Raw genomic sequence first — 13,191 nt, 5'->3', positions numbered from 1 at the left:
TGATATAATCTAAATATAAATATAAATATAAATATAAATATATATAGTAAGTTAGTTATTATATTATATATATTTATATATATATTTATATATTATATTTAATTTAATTTTGAATTAAATTAAATGAAGGAGTTATTAATAACTCCCTCTCTGCTTTTCCTCTCCACACTAGAAGAAATTCGGGCTTTAATGTCAGTTGGCAACTGACATTAAAGATAGTGTTATTAAAGCCCTTTAATGTTGATTGCCTTTAATGTCAGTTTTAAACTGACATTAAAGGGCTTCAATAACACCAATAACACAGCCTTCAATGTCGGTTGTAACCGACATTAAAGGTCTTTAGTGATTAAAACCTGATGGTTGCAACCGACATTAAAGCCTGTATTTTTTTTTTTTTAATTCTTAACCGAATTGAAGCCGAATCTGTCCGTTTTATCAATTATTATCCATTTTTTAAAGTTCCCTTGCCAAATCCATTTTTTGGGTAAAAAAGTATAACATGACACATCATCATCGAACGCTATGGCTATGACATATTATTCATGTATGGATTGTAAATTTATTACATTTAATCTGTAAATTCTGCTATAGAATTATAATTTAAAAGGCGTACAATAATTCAGGCTTTGAAAACACAAATTACAAATAATACAAAGATTATGATTTTACAAACATTATGAGTTTACTGTCTCTCTCCACTTGGTAAGTATGGATCTCTTCATAATTCTTCTTGAACAAACCCCTCAGCTTCAGCAGTGTCTGGTTATAGGCATCTTTGTCTGAGCACTGTTGTTCAAAGGATCACAAACAATAAAGGTTTGGGCATAAGCGTAACACATGCAACAGAAGATTGAATCCATTCAAATATATATATATATATAGAAATGGATAAAATGTTTGAGACCTTAGCCTTAGAAACTCTGCAACTTTTGCCAGCTAACTGTTCTACTCGAATGTACTTTGGTTTCCATGCCAAGAGAAAACAGAAGAGCCGGATTGCAGGACAAAACACTCAGTAGAGTTCCATGAGGTTGCAACCTAAATAATCATAAGTTGAGACGTTACCATAAGACTTGGAATGGCTCAAATTAGTACAGGCTTTGAGCATAAACAAGAAACATGACCCAATGACAATGTTATAACATTATTTCCAGTCAGCTTGAATATGTATGCACACATATATTTCAAACCTCAAGAGGCAAGATTGAAAGACATTTTAAAAAGCATGAATCACACTTAACATAGAAAGAAAATTATCAAAATCACTACTACATACAACTTCAATTTGCATTGCTTTATTGTTGTGAATGGATGTTTGTGATATCCTAATAAGGGCAACAGAATCTTCCGTGTAAGTTTCATTAGCCAAAGCTTTATCTGCTATGAGTTTCTTGTAACTAGAGCTCAAGCCACCCTACACCAGAATTCATTAAGAAAATGATGGTTATTTGTGTCTCTCAAGGACCTTCTCAGTTTCACATCAGAACCTTATAAAAGAAACTACAACATGATTCTAATCAAAAGCGATGAGTTAAGAAAAAAGCTTTATAAGACTACCACCTTGAGTACTACAAAAGGTTGAAAGAGGGCAATAAATTGGGGTGGCTCTTTGTCTTGAAATATACGAGTCTGCCAAAAGAAAAAAACATATGATAAGGAAATTCCCAAAGATAGAAACTATTTATCACGTATACTTTTTGTTTATGGTACCTAAACAGGTCTCCCTTTCAACGAGTTGGACATTGTATTCATCAACCGTGTAGCCATCTTTTGATCTTCCTGAGGTTTGAAATAATAGAAAATAATTTAACAGCAATAAACACATATGTTTATGTACAAATGCACTTAAATATGTCATGATATGAAAATGTAAGGAATGAGAAAACATCCCTACACTTGTTTATAAGCAATTATTCTTTTACAGGAATCAAAAGTACTTTCATTAGATCAAGGAAACCATCTTCCATTATTCCCTTTTTTAGGGAATCAGCACTAGTTATTCAACTGAATTGGCAAGTGTACCACCACATTCCAAGTTTAAGTATGTAACTTACAATAGTTAGATTTTCTCAAAATAAACCCTAAATGCTAACTAACCTCGATTCTATCCTTTTCAAACCAAGAGCACAAGAAATAATCTTCTTTCCTCTCACCAGAGTGGTAGGTGTAAAGAATGATGTAACAGTCTCCACTATAAAATTTACCAATATCCTCTACAAACAATGGAGTTTTGGCACTGCCATTGATTTGCCATACCTAGAGAATGAAAACCATCAAGACCCCGAATGATGGAGTTTTGTAAACAACAATAGAGCTGTTTACAAAACAGCAATAGAATGATGGAGTTTTGTAAACAGCAATAGAGTTGTTTACAAAAAGAGTACCATTTTGAATAATAATTAAAGCAAGCAGAATAAAAAACTCATTTTATCAATTAGATATGGCAACTACCAGCTACTTACCTCTTCCTTCCTCAGCACCTGTAGTCACTGATCCAACTGGCTAGGACTCGAAGTTGGACTTAAAAGAATGTGTTTCATAGCCTTGTATAATCCGAGTCACACGAGTTTCCTTTGGCCTATTCTGGCTGGCAATAAATTCCTGAATATAAAGTATTGTTTGATAAATCCTGTCCATAACTTTAATTACTTGAAATTTTGCACAGAAGGTTACCTCAGCTACTTGAATTGTTGCTTTTCGCTCCTCTACTGTGTCACTCTTCCAACCCAAACAAATATTTCAGCACCACAGTCCAGGAGATAACACTTATTATTTTCCAATATGCTTAGGCTAACAACTACCCACATCCAAATTGCTAGATTTCTCCCAACTACATCAACAAACTTCCAGTACACAGTAAAAACACATCCAAATGAGATACACCAAATCACAGTAAAAATTACCTTCTCAAGTGTCTCCTTAATTGTTTCATCACTCCACTTCTCATTCCTACCTTTCTTAAGGATGTTATCACAAAAGGTAGCAAGTAATTATGCATTAGAACTTCAAGTAATTCAACAAATGTATCATATACAACAAAACCATTAATCAAATCGAATTTCAAAGGCCATAGTCACATTAAAAGGCCAAAATCTAGGAGTAGAGAGACATATTGGAATGAAATCATAGCTGGCTTTCATTGAGACATTTACACAAACAGTTAAGAGGCGTAAACATAAGAACAAAAATTTCATGCCAAAACACATAAAGTAACAACATGCCTCCAACATTGAGACATTTTCTTTACAAGTTCACAAGGTTTTCAACCCTCTTCTCACAAAATCTCACCAATGCATGATTTCTACCATATAATCCTAAACCATATCTCATGTCAAAATACATAAAATAACAACATGCCTCCAACATAATCATATGCACAACCAAACTATCAACAAAGTCATATGCACCATATCACTTAATAACTCATTCACACGTAAGCTATTACATTACTACATGACATCACAACATGCTATTATTTAGCCAAAACACATGATTCAAGATGATCAATATGTAGCCATAAATAATATATAAATTACAATAGAAGCCTGAAACATGCTAGCACACAACAAATAGACTCTAGAAGTGGAAAATGGTGTTTGTTTCAATGGATTGGACCTGTCTACGATCTCCTCCTCTGAAATAGTCTTATTAAAGTTGCATAAACTTTTCTTTTGGTTGTGTGTATTCTCATTTCATAATGATAGTGATTTTGAACCATTCAATTCAAATCTGAATGGAAATTGGTTTTGTTTGTGTGTGTGTTGGGGGGGGGGAATTGATTTGAATCCAAATTTATTTTGTGGGAAATACTTTTTGACTAGAGAGAGAAATAGAGAATAGCTGAGCCATGATAAATTCTCTTCTTAATTGATTGCAGTAGATTCTTTACTTAGGACACTCTTCACCTTTTTTCCCCTTCTTTCTCTTTTCCTTATCTTATAACATCTTTTCAAAGGAGAAAAAAAATAGATATCTCGTCTTTATCAATTAGCTTTAAAAATTAGAAGGACAACATCTATATCAACATATAATGAAGTGAAACACTCTTAAAGCTAACAAAGATGATATCTATCCACGAAGTTTTAAAGAAAAATATCAAAATACCTAAATCGCGTGAATGATCGACAGACGGCGTGAAGAACGATCAACAGATGGCGAGGGAAGAAAGCTGATAACGAAGAGAAGAAGCGACGGCGATTTAAGGTTATATTATTTAGTGTCGGCACGAAAGGTAAAGAAGAGAAGGAGCCACGATTTAGGGTTATATTATTTAATAAAATAAGGAAAAAAAAATTACACCTTTAATGTCGGTTAAACCGACATTAAAGCCTATCTTCAATGTCGGTTTAAAACCGACATTAAAGATCCGTTTTGTTTTTTTTAAAAAAAACCGACATTATACATTCGATTTCACTTTTTTCAACCGACATTAAAGCCCGAATTTTTTCTAGTGCCATCATTGGTGGTGTTGAAAGGGTTATGAGACGTTGGTTCTTCTTGCTTACATTTTTTACGTAGAGAAAGAAGAAAACAAGCATCTCTCTCTGGCTTTTCACCCTAAGATCAAGGGTTTTTCTTCTTCTTCCTCTCAAATCCTCTCCTCTATCTTTCCAAATAACTTAGCAGAGCCCACACCTCCTGCTAATTCTCAACTCCTAAGGAGAATACAAGAGGTTCCAATTTGTGGTGACTATTTGGGATTTTCTTTTTGGAAGATCAAGATCCAGAACGAAGAGTTTGTGATTCAGATTGAGGGAATTCGTGAAGACTGTAATTTCTTCAAAGGTAGGCGTTCTTTTCTTTCCTAATTCTCCCCTAAGCATGTTGTAAATTTAATGTTTAATGCATAATTTTTCTTGTCTTTGTTCTGTAAATTAAAGTTCTGTGAAAACAAAAATTGGGAACGATCCCCGCTTCCATTGCGGAGCCTTCACAGGTTCTTTCAAAACACAGGCTTCAAAAACTCAAGCATTCAATCCCTGCCCCCTAAACATAGTCATTTGTGATTCCCAGACATCAAAACCCTCTCAAATAAGCATCTAGGCTTTTGATTTTAAACCTGCGCGCCAAACGCCCATGAATTTGCATTCCCAGAACACATGACTCAAATACTCCACATACTTCCTGCAAAACAAACAAAGAGGATTAGTAATAACACCTTTCTTAATAATATTACCAAGGTAGGAATGATAATTGTTGATTGTTTTCCACACAACACTTCCCTTTAGTCAGCACCTTAAGCTTCCAGACCGAATTCCAAAGGGGCTTAGACCTAAGAGAATCCAATCCAGATACAAGCATCGCAACCTTCTCACTAACCGCCAAATTATAAACATTCTTAACCGAAAGCAACCTTTCGACTCCAAGCCCCAGATAACCTCATCAGCTCCCCTACAATCCATCCTTGGCATGCTCATAATGGTCTTGGCATCAATAGGGAGAAAGGATTCGCTAATTAAAGAACAATTCCAATTCCCCTTGAGATCAAGGAACATGTTTGGACTGCATGTTTTTGTTCAAGCAAAAAGGAGTTTTAGGGCTAGCATCCTTCAACCAGGGGTCCCTGTGGATGTATATATAAGCACCATTCCCAATTCTCTACCTTTAACCCTTCAGGAACAAAGAGGTTATTTCTCAGAGAAGTCTTGAGGAAATCACCAGTTTGAAAATATCTACCTTTAAGTACGTGAGCTAGCAGACAGTTAAATTTAGCAGTAAACGAATTTTTGACAACATTCAATTTGTCATGCATGTCTAAATTTTGTCACAAATGCACCCCTAAGTTAAAGTAGACATGACAAATTTTAAATTTATTATTTCACCGACTATAGAGATATAAAATATAGACTTGGATATATTCACTAACATATTCACATGTCTATCTATATTTTAATAAATCAAAGTTCTTATATTGATATGAAATGTTAATTTTATTTCTCAATTTGGCAACCAAAAAATTTCAAATATATAAAAGAAAATTTCTAATATAAATATTGATCAAGTAGTGAGTTAAACATTTCAATGGTATCAAAAACCTCTTTTTACAAATTTCATTTTATTTTATTTTTTAAGAAAATCACAAATTTGTTAGCTGTGAAGATATCATAATATCAATTATTTTTTTAAAACAAAAACATATTCAGATTTAGAATGATGTTCTGAAAAAAAAAGTTTTTTTTTCCATAAGAAGGCAGTTATCCAATTATATTTTCAGAAACATTTGTTAGGAATAATTTAAAAACAATTCATAATCAATACCTGAATTATTGACGTTCTTTTTCGTACGTCAACAAAATCATTAGAAAAAGTAGACTTTTCATGACGCTTTTGAAGCTAGCGTCGAAAAAAGTTTTCCACTCAACCTAAACCCATCTTTTATCTGTCATAAAGAATGATGGGCACGACTTGACATTGAAGATACCCGTTCCCTACAAGTACTAGCAATTCCGAGAGATCGAGTGCTACTTATAGAATTGTTATTAGGCCTCTGCCTACTAGCAATTCCAATAGGACAGGACCCCTGACTGACAAATTATCTTTTGGAATCTTTCTTTTTTAAAAAGAAAAGATTACGATAAGATTTGTCAGTGGAATAGAACCCCACTTGACCTTATCTCATCCGAATGGGAATAGAATAAAAGCAATAAAGCAAACAAAGCAATAAAGATAGATGAGATATGTCTGCAATATCTTCAAGCATGCTTGGTAAGATCTTCAAATGATAACTATTGATGATGTCATCCAGATTCTCTTGAATGGCTTTGATTGGAACGACTATTGCATATAACTACCGTATCAACTCTTTTGAGACTACGATCCAAGGTCTTACTCCTCCGGCTACCCCACCTACTTTGATTACCCAACATAATTCTTATGAGTTGATGGGATATTATAGTCATTTCTCTCACAGTGATCTATCTGAGCTTTCCAATCTTCAGCTAACCGCTGTGGTCGATGGGTGGTTAGTCCACTTCAGGAATATACTATCTCCATCATTTTTGCCTCAAATGTAGGTTCTTATAAACGGCGATGATAATTGCAGACCGATTACACACCTATGAACAAAAGCGATTTAAATAATTTATATAAATTTAAATTTAAATAATAATTTGAGTCACCATTTTTTAGACTAATTTGGCTGTGAGTCTAAAAATAGGCCATTGATGTCGTAATCGGCGAAGGGGTCATAATCATCTTCGTCATCTTCGACTTCATTATTTACTGATGCAAAAGAATTTGCATCCTGTTTTGTCATGGTCTGATAACTGCCTGACGACTGTATTGAGAACTAAAATAAAATAAGCATGTGATCCTGCTCCAACAAGAGAACTCATGATTGAATTTTTTGTCAAAGTAAATTGTTCATCTTCTTGGCGAGATAGATCTTGTAGATGAACATTGGCTTTGAACCTTTCTTTTAGCTTTGACACTTCTAGGTGGGAGTAGTCAAACTTTTCCCACCACTTGATTCTTAGTGCTTTGCTTAAGGCTTTGAAGTTTCCATATGATCCTAGTTGGAAATTCCAACAAAAGATCCACGGAATTTGAAAATATAATGCAAATCTAAACGTCTTTGAAAGAGGAGACGCATAGACGCTATTTTGAAAAAGGTGATAAGACCTTTGGACTTCCACTGGGAAGATTTCTTTTGATAGTCCAAAGTACCACCATGATTGAAACCAATTTGAAAAATGCATTTTGTAAGCTTGCTTACAGAATGTCACAGACCAAGAATGGTTGTATGCTTGAAACCAGAAAATATTATACCATCCTCGCATGTAGTCACGGTACATGTATGTTTGAGGTTTGAAGGGTTTTGAGCATTTCTTTGCTACAAACATCCCTTGATTCCAGTAGGATGGAGTTAGCACTTTAAATATTCTCAATTTTGAGTATACAATTTTTGAAGGATCCGAACGATCCGGAACATGAGTAATTTCTACAGATTTGGTATCTACCAAGAGAATTCATAGAAGGTTCTTGTTTTTGAAATATCTTAAGGAAGATAATTGAATCCGTGAGGGAATATTTTATAACAGACTTCTTGAATGGAAGGTCTGTCAAACTCTGGCTTGATCATTAGATCGACCATTGTTGTTTTGGTGAAATATCCTGAAATTGGTGGCCTTGGTTGGAAAACCTTTGGCTTTACCACTTGGAAAAATGTTGATGGGTTTTTTGAAATTAAGGATGAAGATGGCCTCGTGGGTCTCTTATTTGAACTGCTTACTCCCGAGGGACGTAGCAGTGTTTTTTAGGGTTGAGGAGGCAAGCTTAAGGAGCCTGACTATATTGAAAGTGCCTTCGGTACTACCTTGATGCCTTCTAGACATGACTTCAAAGTCGGTGTCCATGGCATAATTGTCTGCACTCATAGGAGAAGGTGCAGAAGATTGAGAGATGGGCTGTTTTCCTTTTGAATGACTAGCCTTGGAAGGGTTAGCTTGAATGCTCTGCGACGGCAGAGGTAACCTTGGTGGCCGAGGACGGCCAAGGGGTTCCATGAGCTTCTAAGGATTTATAAGAGAGATGTTTTTCGTTTTTAGGAGGATATTTTCTTGAGAGGTGTTCTCTGCTTAGATAATCTGCAAGAGAGTTTTATGTGCCTTTTTTAGGCTCAATTTTGAAATCAAAGCAAGATAAGATTGTCTGTCGCCTTGCAAAGATTTGCTTTGACACAAGATTCTTCACATCTGTTTCAAAGATGTATTTACTGGCCTTTGAATCCATTCGCACCAACAAATCTTTGTTGATAAGATCTCCTTGGTACTTTTGAATGCAATTTACTATTGCGAGAATCTCCTTTTTCACTATGGAATAGTTCTTTTGAGTATCATTCCAGACTCCAGAATAATAATGGACTACTGTTTCTTTTTCTTTAATTTCTTGCTTGAGGATGCCACCGTAACCAATGTCAGATGCATCGGTTTCCACAATTGGATAAGCTTTTTCATCTATTAGCGATAAGCATGGGATGACTTTTGCTAAAGCTTTTATTGATTGGACCGCTCGAGTATGCTCGTCCGTCCATGGTTTTGGGTTCTTTTTCAATCTGTCGGGAGACAGATGGTATGGACGTCTTTAATAAAGTCTCCAATATAATTTACACACCCAAGAAAGCACTAGAGCTGTGTCTTGTCTTGAATAGTGTCTGGAAACTTATCCACGAAGTTTAGCGATCGTTGGATTGGTTTCATTATTCCTTGATTAATATGATAACCAAGAAATCTAATTTTTGTTTGAAACAATTAGATCTTTGGTAAAGGTACCACAAGACTATTTGTCTTAATGATGTTGAAGAACACTTGCAAGTGCTTAAAGTGTTGTTCAATTGTATTTGAGAATACCAAGACATCATCGATATAGACGATGGTGAAATCGTGATATTTGTTAAATATGTCATTCATGATATTTTGGAACTCTGAAGGAGCATTTTTTAATCCAAAGGGCATGACGTTCCATTGGTATTGCCCAAAGGGGACTTTGAAAGTTGTTTTATATCTGTCCTTTATAGATACTTGGATTTTCCAAAATCCAGATTTCATATCGAACTTTGAGAAAACCTTGGCAGAGGTTATTCTTTTTAATAAACTTTGTCGATTAGGAATTGGATACCTAATCCATTTGAGAGCCTTGTTAAGAGGCTTATAATTTATTACCAATCTCAGGACTCCTTGTTCCTTCTCGGCTTTATTGTTGACGTAGAAGGCCGCACAGGACCATGGGCTTTTTTTCGGAGGAGCTTATTAATTTCTGCCTTGCAGATTTTGATTAGGTCTTTTGACATTTGAATGGGCCTGGCCTTTGTGGGAATTTTTGCTTCGTCAAATCCATCAACATACAGGAGCTTAACTATATGCTTTTTGCGAGCCCAAAAGGCATTTAGAATGTCTGAGCAAATTCCAGCTTCCATTTTCTTTAGCAAATGCTGAATTTTCTTCTGGACCGAAGGTCTAGTAATTTGATCAGCAACCTTCTTATTTTGAATATCATCTTGAAGGAACTCGAGTTGCCTTTCTTTCTTAGAAATCCTATTGATAAATTGCTAGATTTCTTCTTCAATATTTGAAATATACTTAGGAGTTATCGGATGATAGAACTCGAAAGTCATTATTTTTCCAAATTTCTGAGACGATAATCCTTTCTCAGAAACATGAAAAGGGTATAATTGAGTAAGGAAGGGTGTGCCCAGGATAACTTCCTCTGATAAGTCTTTGACTAAAAGAAAGGTGTTAACGAAACACATATCTCCTTTGCAAATATGCGCCTTTGGCAACTTATAATTAATGTGAAGTCTCTGGCTATTAGCTCCTCTTAGAACTTCCATTGTTTTTTCAAAATACCTTGAGGGTATTAATCCTTCTTGGATGATGTTTTGGTCTGCTCTATAATCCAATAAGGCAACTGCTTCAAACTTGAAATCCTGGACCTTAATGGTGACCTTAGATAACATTTTTTATTGTAGACTTTACTGATATTGTTGATTCCTTCTACATCATCTTTTTGGACTCCTGAAGTTTCTCCTGGGGGGATTACTTTTGCAGATTGCTGTTGGAAATCACTGAATGCATTTTCTAGAATCGATAGTCGTTGTTCATTGGTTACAACTTCCCTTTTGAGTTTCTTGACTTCCATGTGGAGGTCAGAAGCCTTTGCGGGTTCTTGGAATGACTCATTATTGACCCAATTGAGTATTTTCTGAAAGAAATATTGAATTGGTTCCAAGACTTGAGGTTTTGTATTTTGGCCTTCTAGAGACTCCCAAAGTTTTAGGAGGACCGTTTTTCGAGATATTTCATCAGGAAGCTCTTCTATTAGATCAAATAGGTGTTCCTGGTCTCTTGTTAGAACATTGATACATCCTGTGCAAAGGACACCTTCTTCTGAAAATTGAGAGGAATAGGAAGAGTATCCTTCAGAGGAGAAATCTCCAATAACTTTATTGATTATTCCCTCGGAAGATGATTCTTCTGAAATGGAGATTTCATCTTCAGATCGGATGGCAAAGAGGAGAGATTGCTTTAGGTCATTGTCAATCTCTAGGCTGTTGATCTTTCTTATCAAAGGGCATTTATTAACATAGTGTCCCTGTTTATTGCATCGAAAACAAGTGGTTCCTTTCTTTTTGGAATACTTCTTGTTTCTATTGTAGTATTTCCTCTTTCGGGGTTTTTCCTCGTCTTTTGTTCTTCATCCTTTCCTGTAAGGTTTCTTTGAGGATTTTTTCTTTGTCTTTGAGGGTGGTAGATCTTGTTCAACGCCGTATTGTTTGCAGAAAGTTCTTAGTTCCTTTTGATAATCTGCATCTTTGATGATTCTTTGATTATGAGGCTTAAGCATAATGCTTGGATGTTACTGGTAATGTCTCCGTAAGTGAGAGAATTCCAATTGATTTGATTTCCTTCAAAGATTTCAAACATCTTCTAATAAAATTTTTTAGCAATATAAGGAGGTAATCCTTTACAAATTTTCGTTTCCAGATTTCGTCTCCACAAGATGCAATGATGTAAAGACGTGCCATAAAAACGTCTTTACCATTTGAAATCACTCATCTTCCTACAGCCCATCTTGAGGAGTGCTTCAGTAGCTTGATTGATGTAGATGATTGTTTGTCCTACAAAATGTTTCAATGCAGTGTATACTAATGAGCTAACCATATCTGGCTCATTTTGCATGATTTCCATTGGGACAATTCCTGCTCCTGGATTTCCTTCTTGTTTTACCGTAACTGTTTTTGTGGCAATTAGGATACTCTGTCTTTCTTGTTCAGTAAGTTGATTGTGCCACCAGCTCCTCAGATTTCCTATGAATCCTGAAACCAGAATGTGAGTTGTGCTTAAGATAGTTTTTCTAGTGCTATATGCAGTAACAGCTAGAAGCATTTCTTGGAAAATATTCATTATTTGCTGAGCTGAACATCCGTCAATATTCCAACTTATAACAGATTCCATCATAAGTTTTTTGATCTGGACGAAAATCATCTATTCCATCATAAGTTTTTTGATCTGGACGAAAATCATCCCATCTTAGATCTGGATGAGAGGGTTTTGCATAATGATTCTTCATTTCCGTGCTGTAAGAGACCATGGGAAGGATTTTTGTATAAGATGTAGAAGTCTCTTTGGACTTTCTTATCATATTGACAGCTTTGGAGACTTCAGTCTTCTTTGAAGAATTTTCTTCTCCTTTGTCAATCTTGAATACTGATAATTTCTTATTAATCTCAGCTAGAAGTTCCTCTGGATTTCCTTTCAGGTCTCCAATAGGAAAGGTATTTGGTTGGAAGATTGGTCGGTTTTGATCTATCTTTGGTATGCCCTTAAGGCTTGAACTTGGGGCAGTCTTTTGATCCTTTATTTTCTCAATTGTCTGAGAGAGGATTGTTAACATCTTGTTTGAATAATTCAATTGATGCTGGATATTTTTAATTTCTCGTACTCCCACTTTCGAGACCTTTTCTTCATCGATGGTTTTGTACGGAGAGGATATCATTTTGATGGCTGGGACTATCGGGTGAGGAAAATAGGATTCTTCCTTAGGAGGATAATCTGCAGCTATCTCTTTTCCACTGGTCGTAATCCAAGTGGAGCTTTGTTTGAGAGTGAGACAACAACGTTCTACCGTTTCATCTCTTTCTTTCATTCTTTTGAAGAAATCTCCTTTTAGAATGAAGACTCCTCTGGTCTCCTTTGGTTAAGATATATAGAGATCTATATATTGTCTGTATTTTTGCTCATATCTTTGCTCAGGAGTTTCATACTTCGATAGTACATTAATTTGGTTGTAGATTGGCTCTGATCTTCTTTCCATGTCGAATTGGGTAGGAGATAAAGAACCTTCGTTTCTTTCATACTGAATGTCCGAAATCACCTTCGTTTCTTTCATACTGAATGTCCGAAATCACCTTCGTTTCTTTCATACTGAATGTCCGAAATCGATCTATCAAAATCCACGAACGTTGTCATTGATCTAGATCTAGGGATAGATCTGGAAGTGTGGTTAGTTGGTCGCGTTTCAGAGGAAATGATTGGCCTATTACACATAATTTCTTGAATCCTGGGATATCTTGGTTCTGAATAGAACTGAACTTCAACATCCCCGTTATGGTGTTATATGATCGTAGCATCCTCACTTTGTTTTGTAACAAGAGTATTTGCTCCTGGAATTCTCCAAACTGGATTTTGTATGAGT

At 35.4% G+C, this 13,191-nt stretch overlaps 1 long non-coding RNA gene across 5 annotated transcripts; it reads right to left on the bottom strand.

Annotated features, from left to right (window-relative positions):
* Nucleotides 1–529: 529 nt before the first annotated feature.
* Nucleotides 530–5,813, bottom strand: LOC120090050 (uncharacterized). Of its 5 annotated transcripts, none has more exons than XR_016524418.1 (8): nucleotides 5,354–5,813; nucleotides 2,904–5,124; nucleotides 2,674–2,830; nucleotides 2,463–2,601; nucleotides 2,098–2,256; nucleotides 1,277–1,779; nucleotides 905–1,038; nucleotides 530–786 (listed from the first exon to the last, which is right to left on the bottom strand). It is a non-coding gene; the product is annotated as an uncharacterized LOC120090050 (long non-coding RNA). The 5 variants fall into 5 exon arrangements; XR_016524420.1 differs by having other exon boundaries at nucleotides 2,904–2,957; nucleotides 5,060–5,803; XR_016524421.1 differs by having other exon boundaries at nucleotides 2,904–2,953; nucleotides 5,060–5,803.
* Nucleotides 5,814–13,191: the final 7,378 nt, after the last annotated feature.

This window comes from Benincasa hispida, chromosome 11 (assembly GCF_027475165.1).
Source record: "Benincasa hispida cultivar pf3 chromosome 11, pf3_genome.v1.1, whole genome shotgun sequence".
Classification (NCBI taxonomy): domain Eukaryota; kingdom Viridiplantae; phylum Streptophyta; class Magnoliopsida; order Cucurbitales; family Cucurbitaceae; genus Benincasa; species Benincasa hispida.
The sequence above is the reverse complement of the archived record's forward strand: the minus strand, read 5'-3'. Positions and strand labels throughout refer to the sequence as shown.